This window comes from Megascapheus bottae, chromosome 7 (genome assembly GCF_031878675.1).
Source record: "Megascapheus bottae isolate mThoBot1 chromosome 7, mThoBot2.hap1, whole genome shotgun sequence".
In the NCBI taxonomy this organism is placed as follows: domain Eukaryota; kingdom Metazoa; phylum Chordata; class Mammalia; order Rodentia; family Geomyidae; genus Megascapheus; species Megascapheus bottae.
This window is the reverse complement of record NC_143515.1, coordinates 39603940-39630397: the sequence shown is the minus strand read 5'-3', so window position 1 is coordinate 39630397 and position 26458 is coordinate 39603940. Positions and strand designations below refer to the sequence as shown.

General features: G+C 41.6%; 1 protein-coding gene across 14 annotated transcripts in view; it reads right to left on the bottom strand.

Moving 5' to 3' along the window:
* Sertad2 (SERTA domain containing 2) overlaps nucleotides 1-26458 on the bottom strand; it is a 120453-nt gene that overhangs the window by 17719 nt on the left and 76276 nt on the right. For 6 of the 14 annotated variants that reach the window (XM_090336797.1, XM_090336799.1, XM_090336802.1 and 3 more), the window contains exon 3: nucleotides 15662-15692. The exons of 2 other annotated variants lie outside the window; for them this stretch is intronic. The gene's annotated coding sequence lies outside the window, so the exon portion shown is untranslated. Of the gene's footprint in view, nucleotides 1-3450; nucleotides 3551-15661; nucleotides 15693-16939; nucleotides 17858-17879; nucleotides 17970-19651; nucleotides 19716-26458 lie in introns of those variants that run through there. 6 more of the 14 variants (XM_090336795.1, XM_090336796.1, XM_090336798.1 and 3 more) reach the window with 6 other exon arrangements.

Below are 26458 nucleotides of genomic sequence, written 5' to 3'. Positions count from 1 at the left end.
CCCACCAGCCCCCACCCCCACATCGGTCCACATATTCAGTCCACTTGCCACAGTACCCCCACCCCACCCCGAAGTTTTGTAGTCCCTGCCAGGAGGCAAAGCCAGCCCCAGCCACACAGTGCACAAGGAGGAGAGAAGACCAGAACAGACTATTCAGAACTGAAAACAGCAATGGGGGTTAGAATACAACTAGGTGATCCTGCCTTCCTACAGATCCATCAAGAGGTGACTCCAGTGAATGCTGGCAGATATTTCTAATCAAGTTCAGAGGTGGAACAGAAGACCCTGAGAGGAAATAAATGAAGTCTTTCCTGCTTGAGGAACTCTCAGACCATAGAGAACCAAAGTTCCAAAAGGGTGTTTACATGGTCTGTGCAGTGCTTGTTGAAATTACAAGTTCCTATCTGGCTTATGTGATTAAAAATCATAAGTGTTTGGAATATTAACTTGTACGTATTTCAAATAAAATTTTTCAGATAGCCAAGCATGTTTTTGTTTGTATCATGATCTTCAGGAAATAACAAAGCATCTATTTATTAGCTAGAATAGGAATGTCGTCTTATTGGGCTGACATATGCCATTCACACATTCATATAAAGAATGAACTGCCATGCAGTGCTAATGGAGAAAGACACAGCTCTACACAATGAGTGATGGGCACTCCCAGGGGACAGCTCTGTTCATAAAGGTTTCCAGCATCTGCACATAGGCCAGAAGTTTGCCTTCAGTTTCAACTACATTGACCATTAAAGACAAACATTTTTCCTTTTAAAAGCAAACCAACTTTGGTTAGTTGTTATTGCTTTCAAAAGTTTAAAAGACTAAATTAAATATCCATGCACTTCTTAAACAGAAGTCACAGCTTGTGGGTTTCTGTCAATTAATGGGTAATTACTAACAGAAGGTAGAAAATGTCTGATTTTTTTTTTGTATATGCAATGGTCACAGCACTTTTAATATTCATGTTCCGCCTGTTGGAATTATTTAATGGCAAGACCTTGGAGGGCTGACATTACCCTTACTTCGAGGCCATTTCACTTAGACTGGAGCTTGCCCTCTGCAGCCTTCAGCATACACCTGATCTTTGGACTCAGTAATCAGAGACACCTCCCCCCACCCCCAAGAAACTCCTGCAACTAGAGCTGCCTTCTAAACCACAACTGAGACAATAAATATGAAATTTCTAGAGGCAAAAGTTTTAAAATGCTTACAAATGCACTAAGGCTCATCCTCCTAATAAACTTAAAGCTCCTATTTTTATTAGTAAAAGAAACCTAAGAATTTCTGAGGCAGTAGCATTTGCAACTGGAGTGCAAAATACATTCTGACTGAAGATATACTTGTGTGTGACTGCTACTGGATCACTGCTTAAAAACAGTGGCTGCCAATTGCCACACATAAATTTGAATAAACTTTAGAACACTAAAATACATGCTCATTATTAATAGTAGTTTAGTGTATATGAACTGGGATATATATTCATATATTCCAACTCTAAATTTCAAGAGCTCTAATGAGGATAATTTTGTAAACAGAAGTGTAAAGATTTTCTAAATCTGACTTAAAAATCCTTCTTTGGTTCTTTAATGGAAGCAAGCCTGAGCAGCTGTAATCTAAGAGGCTACAACAATCATCTGCTAGTAAAACTGACCCTAGGCCACCTCTCATACATTTGGTGGACACTCTAAAATGTTAGCCCTCACTACTTGTCAAAATGCAATGAAAGAACTGCCGAGCTGTTTTTTTCTTTTAAGTCATAAGAGTTCTCACTTAAGAGCAACACAGTTATGCACATTTTAATTAGGAGAAGAAAGAAGTAAAATATTGTTTTAAAGAGCTCCTAACTTAATGCACAACATAAACAATTTTATGCTAACATATAATGCCACTAAGTATAATTCCATAAAGCTAAAGGAAAACCAAACATTTGTCTCAAAGCTTTTTAAATGAACCAAGTAATAAAATGAACAGGAAAGGAGGGATGCGCAGACAAAATATTCCTGCCTGAGTCAGAAACTGGGATGTTGGAATGGTTATTTTTTTCATCAGGAAGCAAGCTCTGTCAGAAGAGCCTGTAAAGGGGGAATCAGGGTGGAGTGGGGAGGAGGGAGGAATTCAGGAGCTGCTGGGGTAAGAGGCCTGAAGGGTAAACTAAACAAAACAATTCCGACTCTCAGGTGGACAGCCCTCCTCCAGGGCTCAGTAGAGTCAGAGCCCACCTCGCTCTAGTCTTCAGGGACCAGTCTTCAGTTACAAAAGGCAACTATGAACACTTAGGGCCCTGAGACGATTCACTGCTTACTACAACTTTTAGGCTCTAAACACAAGCTAGAAACATTTCTTAACATTGTGAAATCAAAAGGCATATCTCATGAACAAAGCTTGAAAACATTTTCTCTCTTGCTTAAGGCCACTTGGGACTGCCCAATCCGATCCAAAGAAAAACTGCAGTAGTCGAGGATGGAGGTCTCCAAGGCGGACGTCCCTTCCCCATTCAGTGTCTGTAAAAACTTTCTACCTTCTGAAACCAGCGTGCAGGCAAAAAAAAAAAAAAAAAGTTATTCTAAGGCAAACCGTGTCTGATGTTTTTGTGAAACTTAAAACTCAACTCTCATCTGAATCCATTACTACTACTTCTGCGAAAGGTAAGATAATTTATGACTAGGGGAAAATAAGCACAATTCCGGATTCTGTGTGGATGCAATGGCCGTCTGAAGACACCCCGTCCTGTCTGTCTTAGTAGTACAAAGTGTAGAGCCGGGGACAGCTGGCTCCCCGCAGCCCCCTCCGCTCCCCGTCCACAGGCGGTCACCACGAAGATGACTTAAAAACCGAAGAAACGCTCACGTTACCACACATTCGGATCCCAAGTCGATTCGGTTGGACGCGGAGGAAAAGAGGATGGAAAGGGGTGTTTTAACTTAAAAACGCAAAACACACTAGAGCAAGTTGGATGCAAACCCCGCCACCGAACTCAAAAGTGAAGTGGCCCCCGTGCCAGCAATCCGAGCCTGAGAGTCTCACCCGTTCACACCGCCGCCACACAACACACACACACACACACACACACACACACACACACACACACACACACACACACACACACACACACACACACACACACACACACACACACAGAGCCGTGAAAGGCGACAGCTCCCGGCTCCCTCCGCCCCACCTCCCGGCTCCTACCAGCTGCCCACCCGGTCCAGATCCCGGTCGGCGGCCGCCCCTCCTCGCCCTTCCCCCGCGGATCTGGCAGCAGCCCCGGGGGTCGCGGCCTCGGCCCCGGGGTCCGCGGGCGCAGGGCCAGGCGGATGAGCGCGCGGCGTCCCGTACCTGCTCCAGTCCGGAGCCCTGGCCGGGACGCTCGGCCCCTCCTCCGCCCCCGCCCCCCCCGGAGCCCCGCGCACCCGAGGACCCCCTCGGCCCGGCGCCGGGAGAACTTACCACAGGCAGCTCCACCTGGGAACTAGAGCATCCGGAGGGGTTTCCGCCCACTCCTCAGCTATGCCCGCTCCATGCAGGGTGCCCGCCGCGGGGCCGAGGGTGGCGCCGGGGAGCCGGGGGGAAGCGAGCCCCAACCTAAGACTCGGGCGTCCACGGCCCGCGCGCCGGGAGCATTATACAATGGTGGAGGCGGCGCGGCGGCGGCGGCGGCGGCGGCGGCGAGGAGGAAGCGGGCGGCGGGCGGCGGGGGCGCCCCGAGCGAGCGGCAGCTCGTGCTCCAGCACTCGCCGTGCAGGAGTGACGTGCGGCCGCGAGCCTCCCGCGAGCTCCGGCCCGGCCCGCAGGCCCCGCCCCGCCGCGCCCGGCCCCGCCCCCGCCCCGGCTTCCTTCACCCTCCCCGCCCCCCGCCCCCTTCCCGCGGCGGTCCCGGGAGGCGAGAGGAACGCCGGGGCCGCCGGGGCCGCCCGGGCAGCGGGCAGCGGGAAGGGGCCGGCGGAGAGCCCGGCGCCGCCCCGAGCTCACCTCTTCGTGTTCGGTGGGGAAGTCGCCCGGGGGCGGGCGGAGGAGGGCAGGGCCACGGCCAGCGCCACTAACCCCACACCCAGGGACCAGGCGAACGGCGAGGCGCCGGTGACAAAGGCGGCGGCGGGAGCGGCGCGCGAACGGCCCGCCGAGCCGCGCGACCGCAAATATGACAAGCATCTGAGCTATTCGGCTGCCCGGGGCGGTCAGCGGGACGGGCAGGGTCCCCGCCGGGGCCGGGGGGGGGGCGCCAGCGGGAGCTGGGCGCGGGGAGAAAGCCCCCTGCCCTCTCCTGGGCACCGGCGCCGGGCGACGCCGGGGATCCGAGGCGCCCTTCCTCCGCCCCCAAGTTTCACGCCGCCGGGAGCCTGTCCCTCCCTTAGGAAAGCCGCTGCTCTGAACTCCTCACTTGGAGCAGGGGGTTTACTTGGTATGCAGGCGGCGTGTGTGTGTGTGTGTGTGTGTGTGTGTGTGTGTGTCTAAGTGTGCAAGTGTTTCGAATTTAAGAGCCACTCGGAAAAGAGGCTGGGGAGACAACTACAAAAAAAGTCATGATGAAATTTAATTTACATTGTACATTCAGTGTAAAGATGGCACGAGTTATTCAGGCACCTTCAAGTTTTGGTTCTCACCCCCAATGATTTCTTCCTAGATTACCGCGTAATGCCCAACTCTGCTGGTTGCATTTAAAGCTAATAAAGCTTTAAGACTCAAAGGTGATTGATTATAAGTCGTTAATATCAAGACAAATCTAGACCTATTCAAACTTATGTAATGATTGGTTATTAAATTGGTGATCTTACTGAAATTAAACAAGCTAAAACGGTAGAGGAGACCGTGCCCTAAATTGCATTTTTAGGGAAATAGAAAAAAAAAAGGTTTTTAATCAAACCTTATACAGATGTTTCCTTAAATATGATCAGTGCCTACAGCTGATTATTGGTGGATATCTCTGGGAAGATGCATTATAACAGCATTTGAAGCAGTGCTCTGAACCCTGTGCCGGTCTTGAAAAGTTTGTGCCTGAATGGCACAGCGTTCAGACATTTTGCTAGGGAGCCAAGATACTTTTCAGTTCCAGAGTTCTGTATTTCAGAGACGACACATAGTTTCCTAACCACCCACTCACTTATACTTTCAGTGCTCACTTTAAAGAAAAGCCATTGAAAATAGAAGCTACAATAATCTTTTCCTGTGATATCGTTGTAGGAGGCCAGAGGAGGCATTAACTCTGTTGAATTTAAAATGAATTTAACTGCTATTCATGAATTGGAGCTAGCAGAAAGACTTGCAGAATTTTTATGATACTTTGGATATTTTCTAGAAAATGGCTTCCTGAAATGTAGTATTCCTATACAAAGGAAAATAACTAAAAATCAAAGTGGCACTTTTTTCATTTTTAGAGTGGACATACAATTCATTGAAGTCTATATTCTGTGCATGATCAGAAAAGGTTTGAGTTCTTAGGAAAGCAACCTGAGTTCTGGTATGAAATGTTTTCTACCTCTTTATAATTTATGGAGGCTACAGTATCTTATCAATGCACATGTTATGTACATTACATCTCCCACTTTTAGAATCTGGCATCTTTGACCCAAAGCTTTAACAGCTGCCAATGTGGTCCAACACCAGGTGGCTAACCCCCCCCCCCCCCAGCTGAGTCACATACAGGCCGGCACAGCAATCCCCGCCCAACCCTGGAAATTCAAGTCTATGAATATAGAGAAAGGCCCTCCCTGTACTTTCAAAATCATGCAATGGTATGATTTTTTTTAAGTGGGGGGGGGGGGAGAAAGGAAAGAAAGAAGGAAGGAAAAGGGGAGGGTGGGGAAGGAAGGGTGGGAGGGAGGGAATAAAGGAAGTTACTTATGAACAAGAAATGCTTAGTAAGTCTTATTTTCACTCTGTGGGACATTTTAGGACCCATTTAAAACAATCCTACTTTCAAGGGATTCATCCAGAATTTACCATTTCTCCTTAATTTCACAGAACTTTAGAATATTTGCAAGAAACTGGGTCAGGCATTGCAATTTAACTATGATGTACATGTTGCTTTATAAGAGAGTTATGGTAAATTTTAAGAACACTCATGAGCCTAATTTCAGAGAGGGTCTTCTTAGTATCATGAAGTTCTGGGTATCAGCCTATACATCATTGCTTTTCTGTGTAACTTACGAACTAGTGCAATACAGCACTAAAGGCCATGTTTAGCACCTAATTAGCATGTGCCAAAGAAACAAGGTACAAGCTAGATTCATAAACTAATAAAGACTTGGTGTGTGTGATACAGATTGACAGTCTAGGCCGACGTTGCTAAGTTCTCTTACCTCTGATCTATACTCCTAGCCCAAGAAACAAAGACTTCAACTTAAAATAGGTTTCAAATTTTCCCACCCAGTTCTGGGGCTTGAACTCATGGCCTAGGCGCTGTCCTTGCACTTTCTCAAGGTTAGCACACTACCACTTGAATCACAACACCACTTCCAGCTTTTTATGTGTATGTGGTACCAAGGAATTGGAACCAGGACTTTGTGCATGCTAGCCAAGCACTCTACTACTAGGCCAAACTCCCAGCCTGGTTTCAAGTTTTAAGGGTTTTGTTTTCATCTTTAATAAATTCTGTATTTCAGTTTCCATTTGAGATTCTAGTAGTAATTATCCATTTATTCCTTTCAAATACTGGTCTTGTTTTTATGGTAAAGTTTCAGGTATTAATCCAAACTGTGTGCAACCAGTGGGACTAAATATTTTTTCATGGAAAATACAAAGATCCTAATTGTAGATTTTCCATAATTGAAAACTTGGGAATAGAGCTTCAGAATAAATTCCTGGAGGCCACACCATCTGAATCCCAAGGAGTTGATACAGATGCAATGATTTAGAGAGCTTTTAATCTCACAAAGCTGGCACAGGCAGTTCTACCTTTCTAAAGCTTGCCATTTTATTACTGAACTATTTATTGTATGATGACCACTTCTTGGGTTTCAAGGGAGTTTTATTCTTCAGTTAAAAATTGGCCTTTTTGTCTTTTGAAAAATGTTTAGTTTTCTGTTTTGTATGTTCTGATTTTGAGACAGGGTCTCCTATGTAGCCTATGACAGACTCAAATGCTTGTTCCTCCTGGCTTCCCCTCCTAAGTGCTAGGATTACTAAAATGAACTACCTTTAGCATTTTTCTAACATTTTCATCACTCCTTCTCTTACTAGAGATGATGTCTTCTCTTGGGCATTAGCTTTCTCCTATCCCATTTCCTACTACTGATAGAGAAATCTTCAAAAACATGTGAGAAAACTGAGCATAGTAGTGCATACCTGGAATCCCACCATTCAGAAGGCTGAGACAGGACGATTATCAATGGATTCAAAGATAGTGTGGTCTACAGATAGAATTCCAGGCCAGTTTAGGATACACTGTGAAACCTTGTGTTAAATCAAAAATAAATTTCTTTCTTTTTTGGTGCTTGAAGTATTAGGGCTTGAATTCATGGCCTAGGTGCTGTTTCTTAGTTTCTCTGCTCAAGACTGGTGCTCTACTACTAAAGCCTGAGCTCTGCTTCTGAGTTTTTTTTATTTAGTTTTGGTTTTGGTGGTTACCTGGTGATAAGAGTTTCAGGGATTCATTTCTGCCTAGGCTGGTTTGGAACCCTGATCCTCAGATCTCAGCCTCCTGAGTAGCTAGGATTACAGGTGAGAGCCACCGACATCTGGCTGAGGTCCACTAAAATGTGAATACCTTTCTTGGCAGCGTCACTAATTCCTCCCATGTTCCTTTCCCTTCCTGCTAGGACACTAGTCCACTGGAACTTGAGGCTATTTTTCAGACACATACCTAACATAGTATTCCTTGCTACTTTCTATACATCAGTTCTGTATCACAGAAAGGAGCCTTATAAACCATCTGCAGTTTTTTACAGGGGGCCATAGCTCTTTTAGAACAATCAGCACTGACTTCCACAGGAAATCCAACGAAGGTTAGAACTGCACAGCCTCTACACCATTTTTGTCCTGAAGAATAAACCTGATGTGACAAAGAGCCCTGAACAATGGGTATGACAATCTTGTACAATGCTTATTTCTAAACTATGATTCATTTTTGACTTTTTAGTTTCTTAACTTCTAGTGCCACAGATATTGGATCAGCACAGTTCTGCTGGAAAGACGACAGGGTCTAGCTCTTTGACCCCAGCCAGGAGGCTGAATCAGAACCTCAGCACTACTGAGCCTTGCTTCTGGGCCTAGCAAAAGAAAGACCTTGTCAGAGATTTCTCGAGTGTTTTTGAAGAGTCTCTAAAAAGATGAGTTCACTCAGACTCCCCTTCAGGGAAAAGTTTTAGGGCTTAAGTGAGACACAGAGCTTTGTAACCTGCTCAGTTTATATGAAAGAATATTAAACCAGGTCTGAGTTCACACATTTCTAAATTAAAGGATTAATAACGCACTGGTAATGTGCTGTCTTTAATAGGGCATGTTTCTTTCTTTCTTTTCTTTTTTTTTTTTTTGCCAGTCCTGGGCTTGAGCTCAGGGCCTGAGCACTGTCCTTGGACTTTCTCAAGGCTAGAGCTTTACCACTTGAGCTTTAGCACCACTTCTGGCCTTTTTCTATGTATATGATACAAATATATGGTACCGAGGAATCGAACCCGGGCCTCCGTGCATGCTAGGCAAGCACTCTACCACTAGGCCAAACTCCCGGCTCGGCATGTTTCTTAAATTGTTTTTCATGTTCACAAGATGGACTTGAACAGTTCTACCCATGCTACCCATTACAACTCAAGGCATCTGATTGTAAAGCCTAGAAGGACATGCAGCATTACAGTTTCCCTCTATGGACCTGCTTGTCCACTTTTCCCAGCACTGTCCCTGAATCACAGGCATATGCAGCTTCCTAATCTCAACCCAGTGAAGAGGCCCTAAGAAGAATCCGCCATCTGAATTCCTCATTTCAACAAAGCTCGCTCCTCGGGACAAAGACATCCAGAAGCTGCACCATCTAACCTTCACCCAGCTCCCCGGAGAAGCCAAGACTGCTCAATGATGTGAGAATACCATGGAGTAGAGAGTTTAAAGTCAGTGTGCAGGGAACACAGGGCCAGGCCTCTGCACTAGGAAGTGCACAGCACTAAGTTCCATTCCTACAGAAAAGGACTCTCTTGAGTAAACAAACCCAGACCCCAGTAGGTCCTTAACCTTCTTTTAACCCACCCAAATCAACAAATTTTGACACCACTAAAAAAGGAAGGCAGAAAAGAAAGAAGAAAAAAAAAGAAAGAAAGGGGGAGGAAGGAAAAAAAAAAAAAAGAAAGATGAGCCTGGCCTGGTGACTCATGCCTGTAATCCTAGCTAGTCTGAAGGCTGAGTTCAAAGCCAGACCTGGCACAAAAGCACCTGAGACTCATCTCCAGTTAACCTCTAGAAAACAGAAAGTGGGGCTTGGCTCAAGGGTAGGGCAGTAGCATTGAGCTGAAGAGCTCAAGGACAGCACCCAGGCCGAGTTCAAGCCACAGGACCCACAAAGAAAAAAAGATGGACAGACTCATACTTTCCTGGCTTCTAACAGAAATTCACAAAGTGTCCTGTTGTTATTCTATCTCACACCTCCCGAGTAGTATGAGGCACAGTGAACTGTCATTAAGAACTCACTCAGCAAGTACTGGAAGAATGAATGAGGAAATTAAGGAATGCTGACCAGCTCATACAAGCGTCATGAACTTAAGGGGTAAATCTTTTCTGTTGGAATTTTTCTTGTGTGTACACATATGCACACATAAATAACTATGCACATATAAGCAGTATTTTGGAACTTCCATAATTAAATCACTAGGAACATAATATTACAATTAAACTGCTTTTAAGCATTTCTAAATTATGCCATTTGAGCTTAACATAGTGAAAAGAACCGAGAAAAACTCACAAAGGGCAAACTGAAAAGTTAATCTGTACAGCCTCACTACTTAGGATGTGACTCTGCAGACAAACACCAAATTATTGTCATAATTCTACCATTATATTCTTCTCTTCAACTGACTCAGAATGCAAAGCTTGAATTAAATTACATTTTAAAATACTGCTTTTGGCTAGGGATGTAACTTAGTGGTAGACAGCTTGCCTAGCATGCACAGGCTCTCGTGCTACAAGTGTGTGTGTGTGTGTGTGTGTGTGTGTGTGTGTGTGTGTGTGTGTGTGTGTATTGGATTTTATGAGTAAAATCAGCTAGGGGAGGCTAGAGAAAACCAAGATACAAGCTTAGCCCATCAACCTTTACTTGCTTACCCAACAACATTCAAACATTATGTGAATGTTTCAAATGACCATTTATTTTTGCCATTTTCATGCCCTGTAGTCAAGCAAAAATATGCCAATAATCAAACTGCTGTGAATACAAAATTATCAACCAATATAAATTTTTGGAAAAACCTGCCTAAGTGATGATAGAAAATTATTTTTTCCATAAACATTACTCTAATCCCAAATGTGCATATTTATATGACTGGGTAGACTACATTTTTTGCTGTACATAGTCTCATATTCCCTGTAGCAACCATTTAGGATGGTGTGTCTGTAAACCACCTATCAGCATTGAGTGTGATGGGGTGTGATTGTATTGCTGGGAGGCTAAGGCAGGGGATTCTCTTGAGCGTAGAAGTTAGAGAGCAGCCAGGGCAATACAGCAACACCATGTCTCAACCAAACTAAAACCAAAACTAAACAGAACAAAAATCACCTAAGAGCAAACAGAACAAAAATCACCTAAGAGCAAAGAGGACTTTTGAGACAAGTATGATGAGTTTTGTAATATAAATACATTTAAAGCAATTTTTGTAATTCTGCCTGTAAAATTTCTACCTTGCAAATTTAATAAAAATTGAATTCATTGTGTATGTATGCCAGTTTATTCCATAAGGTGCTTCTCTCTCTTTCTCTCTCTCTCTTTCTCCCCACCCGCCCTGCAAGGTTAGGGATTGAACTAGCTTTGCACATGGTAGGCAAGTAATCTGAGTTACCTCCAAGACCAATGTTATTTTTGTCTTTTAATTCTCATTGTTTTATAGTTTTATAAGCTAATATGAATATATTTTCAAATGACCCAACAGTTCAGTAATAGTCTCTTGTTTTAAGTTGGAAAATACTTTTAACTTACAATAATCTTTTATATTTAGACTTTTAGAAATGTAGAGAGTGAAGTCAATTAGGAAGAAGCTAAAACAAGCAGCTCAGATGAACACCAACAACACATTAGGGTCATGCATGTAAATAGTAAATTGATTTTTAAAACATACTTTTTTTTTGCCAGTCATGGGGCTTAAACTCAGGGTCTGAGCACTGTCCTTGGGCTTTCTCAAGGCTACAGCTCTGCCCCTTGCGCACCACTTCCAGCTTTTTCTATGTATGTGGTACTGAGGAATTGAACCTGGATCTTCATGCATGCTAGGCAAGTACTCTACCACTAGGCCAAAATCCTAGCCAAAACATACTCTTAATAGTTTGCATCTGGGGGGAAGAGGAGGTCATGGGGCTTGAATTTTGAGCCTGGGCACTGTCCCTGAGCTCTTCAGCTCAAGGCTACCACCCTACCCCTGGGCCTGGATATTGTCCCAGAGCTCTTCAGCTTGAGGCTACTGCCCTATTCTTGAGCCAAGCTCCATTTCCCATTTTCTTAAGGTTAATTTGAGATGAGAATCTCAGGTCCTTTTGTGCCTGGGCTGGCTTTGAACCTTGATTCTCAAGCCTCCTGAGTAGCTAGGATTATAGGCTTGAGACAACACTCCTGGCTTAAAACTATTTTCTTAAGAGGTCTTGTTTATGTCACATAAAACTCCTTAAATGGGCAATTATCAAAGAAACTGGCTTGCAGGAGAGATTAATAGTGAATGATCTATAAGCAACTTCCTTTTTTAAAAACAGAAGTTGAATCTGTGACACCAAATTTAGAAAGGAGAGTAGATGGCAGCAAACACCCCAAGAATATCATTGGTAGCACTGACGCCTACTACTGCTCTGCTGTGCTATGATCTCTCATTTGCCCAATAATGCATGTATTTAGTCATCCTAAAGATGCTTCATAGAAAAGAAAATACACATCTGAAAGAGGCGCAGAAAGTTTAAAAAAAAAAAACCAACTCACTTTAAAAAAAAATAACTGATTCAGCCAGGCATGGAGACAATCTTTGTACCTAGCAGACTGGAGCAGGAGGACTCTGAGTTTGTAGCCTGGGCTCCAAACTGAGACAGTCTCAAACAAACAAACAAACAAACAAACACTTTTGGGGGCCAGGAGTTTGGCCTAATAGTAGAGTGCTTGCCTAGCATGCATGAAGACCTAGGTTCAATTCCTTGGTCCCACATACATAGAAAGAGCTATAAGTGGTGCTGTGGCTTAGGTGGTAGAGCTCTTGATGAAATCCCAGGGACAGTGCTCAGTTTGAGCCTGAGTTCAAGCCCCAGGACTGGAAAAGAATTAAAAAAATCAATCAATCAATAAATAACACTTTTGTGAGACTAGTCTTGGTAATTTCAATACTGTTTTACATTTCTATTCAACTTATTTAAAAAAATTAAAGCCAAAATTACATAAAATGAGAAAAATTCTTAATCGGATAGTCATTGTAATCAATCCACTCTGTTAACTCTTTAAAACTATTTATTGGACACCATGCTTTGCTTTTTATTTTCTTTTTTTCTTTGCCAGTGCTGGGGCTTAAACTCAGGGCCTGGGTCCGTCCTTGGACACTTTTTGCTCAAGGCTAGTGCCACTTAAGCCACAGCACCACATTCAGCTTTTTCTGTGTATGTGGTACCCAGAAATAGAAGAACCCAGTGCTTCATGCATGCTAGGTGAGCACTCTACTACTAGGCTATGTTCCCTGCCCCTGCTTTTTAGATTTAATGAGAAAAATTAAAAGCCATGTAGATAAAGATTCCAGGATTACTACTGTTATATTATGGTAAAAAATGTTTACCAGATGAGAAGAACAGAATTAATGTCTATTACATGGACAAGAATATTTTGTCTTATGTAAATAACAATTTTCTAGACTCATCAATACAATACATGCATGGGGCTGGTAGTGGAGGTCAATGGTAGATCACTTGTCTCATATATGTGAGGCCTCAATCCCCAGCAACACACACAGACACAGACAGACAGACAGAAAGACAGACAGACAGACAGACACACACACACACACACACACACACACACGTTCAATTTTTTTTTCAGTCGTGGGGCTTGAACTCAGCCTGAGCACTGTTCTTGGACTTTTTCCTCAAGGCTAGAGCTCTATCACTTGAGCCACAGCACCACTTCCAGCTTTTTTCTATGTATGTGGTACTGAGGAATCGAACCTGGGCCTTCGTGCATGCTAGGCAAGCTCTCTACCACTAGGTCAAAGTCCTGGCCCACATTCAATTTTTTAATGTCTTTTTTCTGACATTTATTTTCCCTTAGTGCTGAGTACAAAATCTGATATAGTGCTTTTAGAGACAAATATATAAAAACTAAAATCTAAAAATAACTATAGGTTAAAGTGGACCCCAACACTTAAGGAAAGCTCTAAGGCTTCAAAAAGCAAAATCCTACAATAAAGCCAAAAATATGAAAAAAAAATCAAAACAAAACTTTATGAGCCTTAGCAGCTTTATCAACCCCCAAAACATTTAGTTCATTATTAAATTTCTGCAATATAATAACATCTTTATGTGAATGTTGAATCAAATTTATAAAAACAGAAGTAAATCTCAAATAGAGACAGAGGGCAAAGTATCAATTTCTTAAATCTCAAGTTTATGGAAGTTGGTAAACTAGTGTTAAAATTAATCTGGAATAGAAAAGGCCACTGGTAGCTATAAAACAAATATCAAGACAGAGGGTGTTGTACCAAATAGCAAAGTGGTTATAAAGCTCTAGCAATCAAAACAGAGGTATGTAGACTGCAGATTAGTAAAACAGAATAAATATACAAGATAAATTGTTTTAGAAACAGCTCAAGATAACCTGATTATCTGCATAAAAATAAACTGATGTCTAATATTATCAAAAACTATTTCAGGTGGACTAGAATTGAAATATGTAAAATCAAACTTTAAAAGTTTTAGTAGAGAATTAGGAAAATATGCTTATGGCTTCAGAAATGCATGCTATGGTCCATCTTCTGAGACTCACTTTCTGCTTGCCTCTGCCTTGCTCCAAACCTTGAAATGTGGACAACTCTCTAGGTTTTTTTCAAGCTCCTTTGCCAATTAGCTTGCAATAGAATGGAGCCAATGAAGGGAGCAGCAGACCTGATTCAGAGCACAGAGAGACGTGTACTTTCTACACCTTCCAACTATGTACAGTAGTACCCATCCCCGCATAGCAATAACACCTGCCACATGGTCCCCTTCTCCAGGTTGCCAACTCCCCCTGGATTTGCTAGGCTGTCCCCAGCACCAGCATTTTCTTTCTTTCTCCTTCAGGCATAAGGACAGTAACAGTCCACTGTTCTGGTTCCTTGCCTTGACTTTTGTCCTCTCTGTAAAGAGTCCTTCCTTATAGTCTCTTTACTCGAATTAAGTGCAATTCTGCTTTCTACAGGGACAGTATTAAGAAACAAGATACTCAAAGCATAAATTATAAAGAAAAAGATCAATAGATTTTGATTATATTAAAAATTAAATACCTATTAAACAAGTTAAAGGCAAGCTAAAGATCATCAAATGCTATACTGAATTGACACAAGTATAAGCATTGGTAAGGAATTCCTAGGAATTAGCTTTTAGAAAGACACATGGACATAATAGAAAAACAGACAAAAGAGGCAACAAGTATCTAATAAATGGAAAAAGAATACTCAACTTCATCAGTAGGACAAAATGCTAATTATGAGGATATTTCATAGCCATCAAAACTACAATCTGACAATTCAGGAAAGACAGATTTTAAAAAATGAACTCTCAACTTCTTGATGTATAATGGTGTAGCCAACATCATAGCATTTGGTATGATCTAGTGAAAACCTGGAGATGCAAAGATCCTTACCCATACAGTCTTTCTTGATGGGGGTTCCATAAAAAAAAAAAATAAGCCCTGCAGGAAAATGATTCAAGAACTACTCTAGTTCACCCAGGGGTGGTATAATGTTAAAACCAGTGGTGTGCTGACATTTAAGAGCAAGAAGGGCTGGAGAAACAAAGCTCTCACTTGTGCCATCTGCTGATTTCTGTGGTATAAATATCCACATCATGGTCCAACTTTCCCAAAGGAACTTAAGAATTGGGAGATACTTCACAATCTTTTTTAGAAGTGGCTATCAGTTTAGTACCAGCCAATCAAAGTGCTCTGGACTTTAGAACAGAATTCATTATCTACAATGTATCCCTTATGGTTCCATGTCTCTCATAGAAACATAGAAGAATATTTGTAGCAATAAAAATTAAAGGAACATTAAGGTTCACCAAGTTTTTGAAAGCAAACTGATACACTTGAAAATTACAGTGGTTCCAGATTAGCACAGCGTGGATGATGGTGGTCTGAGTGCAAACACTGAGATTGTTCCAAATTACACTGAAAGATCAACTATAACGATACATCAGAAGGAGGAGGAGAACCAGATGAAGTCTAGTGAACTTTTCTGCCCTGGCTGGTCTCAAAGGATAATCCTCCAGATCTCAGCCTGCTTCCTTCCCCCCACCCGCTCTCTCTCCTTTTACATACCAAAGATAAATGAAAATAAAATTCCTCCAACCTGGAAAAAAAAGAAAGAAAATTACAGTGGTTAAAAAAAGATACATACCAACAAGGTTATATCTCAAGAAACATAGTAGTGAATAAAATATATACACAATCCACATATATAATAAAACACCACTTATGAGAGATACTTTGAACATGTAAAAAATATTTAAGATAATAAAGTTCATGAAAGTGGCAGCCTCAGGTAAAGAGGGTAATGGAATCAGGGAAATTTATCTAGAGTTTAACACCACTCCAATCACACCCTGGACCCCACTCCTATCCTCAAGTGTACACTCAGGACATTGGCTAGGTAGGTGTTCTGCCACTTGAGCTATAGCCCCAGGCCTTTTCACTTTCACTTATTTTTCAAATAGGTTCTGTTGTTTCTGTCAAGAGATAGGCTGAACTGCAATATTCTTATTTATGTACCCTGTGTAATGGGGAGCACAGGTATATACCACCATACCCTTTTGTTATTGTTGTTTGTAACTGATTAGATGGGATCTCATGAACCTTTTTCTTTAGGCTGACCCTTGAACTGTGAATTGTGATCCTCCAAATCTCAGCATCTTAAGGAGACAGGATTATAAGCATGAGCCACTTTTCTGGCTTTAGCTTTTTGTTTTTGTTGGTGGTGGTGGTGGTTGTGGGACTTTGAACTCAGGGACTGAGTTCTGCCCTGAGCTTCTTTTGTGCTCAAGGCTATTGCTCTACCACTTCAGCCACGCCTCCACTTCTGGTTTTTGAGTGGTTAATTGGAGAGAAGAGGCTCATAGAGACTTTTCTGCCTGGGCTGGCTTCAAACCACGATCATCAGACCTCAGCCTCCTGAGTAGGTAGGATTACATGTGCAAGCCTGGCATCAAAACCAAACAAATTCATTGTAATAAAACTTTTTAAATTTGTTTTAAGGAAGGTTTTTCTTCATAGGTTCTAGTGTCTGTTAATAAATACTGGGCACTATTTATTCCCCATGACTTCAGTAACTGTTTATTCCTCATACTCATTTTGATATATTGTCTTTCTTCCCCTTCTCTCTCACGGATAGACTGAGCAGGGTGTGGTGGACTCATCTGGAATCCCAGCACTTGGGGGACTGGGGCAGGAGGATCAGGATCAGACCTTGTCTCAAAAACAAAATGCAAAAAACTCAATGACAATGCTAACTATAAAACGCAATGACAAAGGCTAAAATAACAGTTCTTGCTAAGGAGCCCATCTTAATAGGAAGCAAGAATAAAGGGACATATTTCTTACCTGTTAGTGTAACTTTTATTGTGCTCTACAGTATAGAAGCTTCCTCACAAATATAGAGGGTGTTTTGGTTACTTTCTTAAAATATCATGGAACTCGTTTAGCACTCAAAGTAAAATCATATTGATTCATTACATGGAAACATACTTCCCCTGTGAAATATCTTTTACTTGGATTGTTCAGGTGACCACCAACTGCTACTCTAACATGTTTTGTTCTCTCATCTGATGTCTCTTGATGCTGGGGTCTGGAATATCAAGTTGTCTCTGTATATGAGTAGTGTGACTTCTTTTTTTTTTGGTTCAAAGAGATTGTCTTGAAATGAGTCTATGTTCTAAGTACACACATTTCTGTGAGCTAGCAGGCATTCTGAAGCTAGGTGGTTCTAAATAAAGAACTCTAGTCAACAACAGGAAATAACTCCCACAGAAAAAAGGGGCAGAATACAAACTCTCACCAACTCTTGTACACAGTTCACAACGGCCTTTTGTTCCCGCACATTAAGCCTGAAATCCTTACTTCTCAGAGCATGTTGGGGCCTCTTCTGAGCAATGAAACATTTCTTTCCTGTTGCCTGTGCCTCTTTCTTCCCCTGAGGAAGTTAACTTCAAAACTAACTCCTTACTATGAGATAGCAGATCAGAAAAACGCCGTTTCCTATTGTGACTTTTTTTTTTTAAAATTCTGAAGCTTCTCCAGAAAAAGGTCATTTCTTTGTTTTAAAACCCACTCTTTTTTTTGATATTTTTATTGTAATTAATAGAAGGGTTACATGATATTTGCCAGATAGAAGGTGCATTAATTCACATACATTGATACCCTTTCACATGTAAAACCCACTCTTCTATTTAATATACATGATACCACATAGGAACACAGGTGTTTTAAGGGATATATTCACCTACAGAACATAAGTATACATTGTAATAGCTTATAAATCTACCTTCATATGCTATTGACCAATCACATTTCAGCAAACCAGTGCATCTAGAAGAGACACTGATAGTCTCCTTCAAATGCTTCCATCTTGAATCTTCAGAAAAAGGAAAAAAAACAAAACTTAATTCCCAAGCCTTTTCTTCCTCCTCTGGTCTTTGCTCCTCTCCCCCCACCCCCAATCCTCCACCCTTCCCTCTCCCTCCTCTTTTTCTCCCCACACCCTTTTCTTCTGTGAACTAGAGGCCTCCCTTTGACAAGCAACTGTACTACCACCTGAGACATGCCCCTAACCTTGAATAGTGGCTTAAATGTAATGACTCCTGCAGGAACTGCCTACAGCAAAGCATGGCACCCAGACAAGGGTGTGGCAGGCACTGGGGAAATCAGCTTAGCAGTGGCTCTGGCTTGCATTTGATCCCCTGTGTGTTCAGCTTTATCCTCTACTACTGGCTCCTTCCCATAGCCAACAAGAAGCAATTCTCCCTGCTTCATTGCTGCAGAAATGCTGGTGGCTGCTATTGTCTTTGCCCTGCTTGGCTTTATTCTGTTTCCTCTGCCTACTTCAAGGCAGCTGTAACTGGCCACCCCAGTTAAGATTGGCAGTTCCCCCAAAGGTCATGGCCAATGGGTACTTTTCAGGCACTCAGTACTTCCCTCTAAGTTGCACTTGGCATTACTGCCCACCTCCTTTTCCCCCAAAGGGTTCTTTCCAGATGCCCTGAAATGTCTCTTTTCTCTGGCCACCCAGTTTTCGTTGTTCTTCTTCCTTCCTCCTTATAAGCATGCAGATCTTGACACTATTTTTTTCTTTTGGTGCTAAGGATAAAATCCAAGATGTACTCTATCACTAAGCTATATCAACAGCCCCTAGAATCTAAAACAAAAATAAAAAAATCTACCTCAGACTATAGCTTGTAGATAGTTGGATATGGAACTTGGGGGAGGGGTGAGAAATGGAGATGGTTAAAATGTCATATCTTCAGGAAAATTTGGGGGCATGATTATTTAAAAAAATTCCCATTTGTGATTATTGCAGAATGTTAATATGTACTATGGCTTTGTTTTCACCTTTTCTCATCTTATAAACTCACTATGCAACCCTACCTACTCCCAGGCAGGGCACCTATATGTTAATGACTAATAACTCAGTACAGTCCAGCTTTAAGCTTTAGATTTGACCTTTGAACACTTAGCAGTTCAAATCAAGGTCACTGGTAGTTTATATTTGTTGTCCTGTCATAATTATTAATAACATCCTGTTTAAATCTCAAAGGATCCTGGTTTAAGTATATAATTAGCTTCTTTATATCTCATTGCATTTCAGAAATCTTTACTGGTTACCAAAAAGGTATCATCAACATACAACACATCTAAAACAGTCCTACTATCCTCCTTAAATCTTCCTGTCAATCTTCCTGAAGGACTATATATAGTGAATGCACCAGCATCTACTACCTGGGGACTTAGATGAAAATCTGAGACTCAAATTACTTTTCTCCTATGCTTACATGTATTCAGACACAAAAATTCTATACATTTTTCCTCTTATTTTCCAAATATGTCTCATTCCTAATAATCATGGCCCAAGTCAAGACTATAATCCCCTTTCACTTTGGTTACTGCAGCAATTTATCTCTCTGCTTTTAATCTTGAATATTCACCCCTAATCCACCTGCATTATCAGCCCTGTGATAGAGAGCATGGAAGGTACTAGAAATACAAATGAACAGGAGGACTGGGGTTATAGTTCAGTGGTAGAGCATTTGCCAAGCATACCTGAGGCCCTGGGTTTGACCCCCAACACCATGACAAGACTAAAACAGCAATATGAAAAAATGAGCTTACTGACTTACTAGGGAGGACTAACCCACCATTGTGATGCAATAAGTTAGCTTGTGACAGAGACTTGCACAGGGTGACATGTGACTGGTCACAGGTCTTGGCTGGGGTGGAAGTGGGCTGGGAGATGTAATGAATTATACGGTAAACAGGAGTCAGCCACAGACAGATCAGCTTGAGCGATGACAGAGAAATGAGAAACTGCATAGGATACAGATGAAGATCTGGTATGTAAATTCTAGGCAAAGAGAAGCAATATAGCAGATTGGAAAGTTTGAAATGCAAGTTCTAAAACCACAGAAGCACATTAAGAGGTATAGCCATGGGCTTGAGGCAAGGCTAAAATGTAGAGTACCTGCCTAGCAAGACCAAGGCCCCGAGTTCAAACACTGTATTGAAAAAAAGAAGGGGGTGGGGGTGCCTGGTCTTTTTATTCTGAAGGCTGTAGGGTGTTGATTCATCATTAGAGTGACATTACCTGATTTTTGCTTAAGGAAGTCAATTCTACATCTATTCCTAAACCTGAGAGAATCATTCAAAGACTTCTTTGGAACCAACATACTTTTTTAAGAAATAAGATAAAAAATTAAAAGGCACAAAATTATGTTTAAATATACAAATATAAATGACAGAACTGAGATATTTGAGACAGACTGGAAATAAAGACTTAGAACACAGTCAAGATGGTGCTGCTGACGTGGGAAAGCAAACGTTTGCAGTGCTTTCTATTTAAGGAGGAAAACTGGACATTTGATTCCTGTCTTACAGAATGAGATACTAGTGGATTAAAGAATAACATTTAAAAATGTAAAAGAACTGAAAGATCTCACATAATTATACGACGTAGACCAGACCTTTCCAAACAAAAAGCAATTCTAAGAATAAAATTGACACCATGAGAAATGAAACAAACATACCAACCTTAAGAGTGAAAACCATAATTAGAAAATTTAAGAGAAAAATGACAAACTGGGAAATATTTGCACGACAGATAAGGCTTAGTAATCTGCAATGTAGCAAAGTCTAAGGTATTGATTAAAAAATACTAAAATAAAATTAGAAAACATTGCAACTAAATTAGAATAGACAAAAGACAGAAACTAACATCACCGAAAGGGGGAAAAATGCATGAAAAAAACAAGTGCAAACTGTCTTCATCAAAACATTACAAATGTAAAAGATATAGTATGTCCAGATACAGGTGGCTTGGGGTGTTTATAACTGATAAGGGCGCAGTGGACAGGCTTGTCTCGAAGTTACTGATGGAATACATGAACTGCTTCAACCTTGAGCACAATAGGATTCAGTCATGTCTATCAAAAGCCTTTCTAAATGTTCCTATCCTGTAATGCAGTCATTTCATTTCTAAGAATATTTCCCATAGAGCTAGGCAGCACTATGTATAAAGAACATTTCATTCAACAAATGTTTATTGAATGCCCACTGTATCCTAGGCTCTAAGAGCAAGGGGGAAAATAATAGACTATGCTCTCCAAGATCTAATAAGTGGGGGGAGAAGAAGAGAAAAAAAATCAGAAGATGGCATCTCAATCAAGACCTGAAGATCTAGGCATAGGCCAAGCTGCAATCTGCTTTCATGGCAGAGAAAACAGACAGTAAAGCAGGCCTGGGTGTGGAGCACACCTGCAGGCTGTAGGGGATGTGAATATAGGGGAGAACTGTGAAAATGAAGGGGGGGGGCAGGAGGAGAGGGGGCAGGTTGTGGAGGGCCTAATAGCTTATTTAAAGCAACTGTTTTGGCTTTTACCCTGGGTCTGACACAAAGCAACTATTACAAAAACCTTCATCTCTTAACTGTGCATACAGACCTTCTATAAGATCTGATAGTCTATGGCATAAATTTATTCTCCCACAGTTCTGGGGGCAAAAGACTAAAATGGAGGTATCTGCAGAACTATATACCTCCTGGAGCCTCAAGCAAGCTTTTAGGGACTGCCTCTCTTTCTAAGCTCAGGATGGCTTTCTGCAGCTTCAGAACACATTATTTCAACCAGTGTTCTGTCATCTCGTCTCCTATGCTTTGGTACTCCCAGTCTCCCTCTTATAATTACCTTTGTGAGTACATGGGCCCAGCCAGATAATACAGTATCATCATCTCAGCAAGGATAGCTTAATCACATTTGCATGTGAAGTAACACAGGATACCTTACTCCAACTTCCACATCAGCTGATCACAGATCCATTGAAAACCATGGGTTTATAGCAACATTTGTTGGTTTTTCTTTAACCTTCAGGTAAAACCATCTTAGCAAAACCATTTGTCACAAAAACTTAAGCCAGTGGCTCCTGGTGGGAGCAGAGGTGGAGAGAGGGGGAAGATACACAAAAATGTCTGGGTAAAGTATGCACATTATAATTGTCTGTGATCTCTTTCCAAACTACACATTCTTGGGTACTGTCCAGACCCATACAATTAAAATATTGGGATATCACTTATATAACATCTACATAGGAGCTGAAGTTCATCTCCATTTTAAGAGCCTCAAACTTAATCTTCTGAGCCTCCTCAGAAGATTCAGCTGCCACCTCACTAAGATGCACTAAAGAACCTCCAACTCTGCCTTTCATCTATAGTCTATAAAATGAATATATATCCCTGGTGTCTCTCACAATCATGTGAAGATTAAGGTGAGCAAGCTGACTGCCTCAGAGCTACATAAGTCTCACTGTATTCACAGAGGAAACTGAGGCAGCATAGAGACAGTGGTGTTGTTATACAGAACAATTAACCCAGGAGACACCAGCCACTTGGAATGTGTAAAGTAAGCCAAAATACATTCTCAAGAAAGAAGAGATATCAAAAATGTATGTGCCAAACCTCATACGCTAAGAGGGATTCCCTGGATGTCTATTTACTCTTAATGTAATGATAATTCCAATATGTTTGGACTTGTTCTAAACAAATGATTGCAAATTTAGAAGAGAGCACGCAAGAGGCAGACCTCTGATAGTGGGGAAGGAGGGGATGCAATAACTTAAAAGGGGGAATCTTAAAATGTTGACACAAGAATTCCAAAGATGATTCACTAATTTGGGATGATTTTAAAAAGAAAGGCAAAGAGCACTACCACACCCGTCACTGACCTACAGGATTGTATTTCAACAGAATGCCTTAGCAACCTAAATGATCCCACATCATGAAAGAAAAGAACATGCTTGAGGAAAAAATATACTAGTAACACTGACAACAATAACAAGATAAAGAAAGCTTTTTATTGAGCATCCTATACAAATCAAGCTTGAGGTACTTAAAGAGATCGATTTCAGGAATCTATAAAATTCACAAGTACAGAATGCTAATATACAAATGATCAGTTACTGTATAAGCTTTACCTCCTGCCAATATCCACCTAAGTCCTGCTGATTTGAAGGAAGTCTGCATACAACCTCAAAGTTAATCTGGATTATAAAAACTGTGGTGTTTGAAAGACTGAATGGACATTGTCCCTTTCATGGATAAAGAAAGGTGATGGATTAGCCCTACTGCTGGCTACAGAATTTACAGTACCAAGGCTATAGCTTTAAAATTGGAAAATTACTTGAAAAATCATGTAGCACACCCAGATTACCAAGCTTGTTGACATTCCCCTATGTGCGCACCAACTAACCTCAGTGCCAGCTGGAATTCCATCTCATACTTGAAGAACTGGGGCTCAAGGAAACTTTCTCAATCTGCACAGTAAGCCTAGATTGGACACCAGAACTAAACTGGATTTAACTGTGGGGCACGTCACATCAGGGAAATGGGCTTATTTCCTGGTTTTGGGACCCAACCTGCCTGTCACCTGGTTGGAAGGCTTGGCTGTGTTTTGTGATGTAAAGTAAGGCTGACTCTGGGATTGGCTCTGAACATTTCTGCCCTCTCAGACCTGATTCCCTTTCTTTACCTACCTCCCCCTGCCCTGCCCACCTTTATGCTGATAGGCTCCTGCATCCTATACTAGCTCATTGTACTTTCCCAATAAATGAGTTCCTGCCTTGATGGGTCTCCCTGGCGTGTCTGATTGTCCTCCCTCTGGCGAGGGAGCCCTTTCCTTTCTCAGCCTTAGTCGGGTGTGTTCTCTCTATCCCTCCTGCGGGTCAGGAGGGATGAAGAACTAAAAACCCCGACATTTAACAACTACTTTTCAGTCTTGAACTTATATTATTGTAAATATTGTTGTTAAATCTCTAATAAAAAAAATTCTTTGCCAAAGCACATTTCACAAAACTGAGATGGGATCTTCAAATGTGATGCTCTGTCTAGTTAGCCAATAGCATGAATCAGAAAAACTTTGTTTCATTTTTTTAAGTATAGCTTCTTTTTTTCTTTTTAATATGCCCACACAGTAGTTAAGCATTCATAAACAGCTTTAGCTTAGAGAGAAATTTTACAACTGAATCTTAAGATATTTAAATAGAAAATGCCAAGATGGTTCTAGCTAGTAAATGTGCTAGCTCTCAAGGCAAAAAAAAGTCCAAAATGTACAGCTTTCAGGAGCATTTGGCTGCTGTATGGAAAACTTCAGGTAGTATGATGGCTTCTTTTACTTTTATTTGTATCTGTGGATGACTACTACTATGCTTCCGTGCTATTTCGGCCCACAGATGCTGATGACACATGCAGAACCTAAAATGCCATGATTCATCTGAGGCTGCCAGGCACCCGGGGACGTGTCGTCGGATGTGAAGCTGCTCTGCCTAGAGTACACTCATGTTCCTCTGCCCTCACCATGCATGCTTCATGGGACTCCAGCGAAGCATACTCATCCACCCCCAAGCCACCTTCCCACCTAAGGAGGACATGTGCCACACGCCTCAAGTAAACAGAGAGGATGATAAAGCCACCCTTAGTCAGAGATCACCTGCCTACCTCAACAGTAAACAAATCTTCCCCGTGGGTTTGGCCACTTTTATGCCATTACCTTTCAATTCTTTTGCTGAGAAGGTAAAGGACAGAACACAGAGTATTCTGAGACTACTTAATATATAATTTAGCAGGTACAGTCATCATATCTGATGGGCCTAAGATTACTGACTGGAGTCAAATATTCCCAGGACACACAGGGATTTCAACTTTGAGCCTGACCATACACTGACTTTGGGCAACTTGCTCAGGACTCAATTTTACCATCTGTAAAAAGAGGATGAAGGCTGGGTGTGGCAGGCTGTGTCTGTACTCCTGGTCTCAGAAGTGAGAGGCTCCTGAGTTGGAGGCTAGACTGGCTACTTTGTAAGATCATATTTCAAAGGACAGGTGGCAGGGTCCAGGGAGAGGAGGAAAACATGCTGGGCACAATATCTCATGCCATCTACTCAGGAAGGAGAGATTGAGAAGATCACTGTTTGAGGCCAGTCAAGGCAAAAAGTTAGCAAGACTCCCGTCTCAACCAACAAGCTGGACATAGTGCTACAAACCCATCATCCTTGCTACTAGGAATGCATAAACAGGATGATAGCTGTTCATGATGGCACAGGTTAAAAAAAAAGTTAGATCTTATTCAAAAATAATGAAACCAAAAAAGGGGCAAGATGCTCAAATGGTAATGAATATGATGAATATGAGACTCTGAGTTCAAATCTAGGACTGCCAAAACAAAACAACAAAAAGCAAGGCAGGACCAGAACTATTGTCTGGAGTTACTGTGAGGATGAACTGACATAATGCAAAGAAAATCATGCAGCCTCTGAGAATGACAAGCAGCAGTCAATGACATATGCTTTCTAAATACACTATCAGCTCAGTGGCTGGCTGGTGGCCAGTGGTTGCTGGTGTCCAATGGAGAATCTTCTCCCATCCTGACCAGGCCACATCAGCACTGCTTTGTGATGGATTTATGTAAGGGCCTGTGATACACATTATGCACTAGAGATGAGATGCAGTCCACTCACTTACAGCATTAGGTCAGACTAAAGTACAGGAAAGACATTTTTATTGAATAAATCTCATCAGCCGACTAGCATTCAAAATGGACTGTCAATGCAATTTAATATAAAACTAACCTCCCTATTTTTGTCTAATAAACATCTGCTGAATATGCATTGTGTTTGAGTCTACACAGGCTTAAGGAAAGCTTGTCTTTCAAAAAAGGCAGAAAGCATTCAACCCCTGGACTATTAATAATCTGAGATTCCCCCTCCTTGTCCATTTGCTTTAATTATATTCTCAGGGGGAAGATAGAATAAAGACTGAGAAAATCAGCTTCAGTGGTTTTACAACACAGTAACAGGAACACCCAGTATGTCTCCTCCAATTTTGATGGCTAGACTTGAGACATCATACCTTCATTTTCAAGTAGCAAATGCTAGTAATATTTGAAAAGGAACTCAAAGAGATAAGAGAATGTATCCACCCCGCAAAGTGTAGACAGCTTTAAGTCTCACTGAAAGGTGCCCCCACTTCCAAGATGTAACTTTCTCTGAGTTTTCAGAACAATACTGGTGATACTAATAGCTACAAAAACTGTCTTTGGTTCCAGGCAGATTGACTACAGGGTATAGCAAGCTTTACATTTGCTTATAAATGAACATCAATGAATGTTAGTGTAAATGACTTAAGGGGCTATTTACTTTTTATTTCCTTACAAAATCATACCTCTGGGGGTTAAGCTGTCCAGGATGGGAACGACAACTCAGAGGTACTTCTACCACTCTCATGATTCTGAGGGCCACACAATGGCTGCTATCCACCCTGCTTTTCATTCACATTCTAGGTAAGAATGAAGTTAAATATATTGTTTGTGA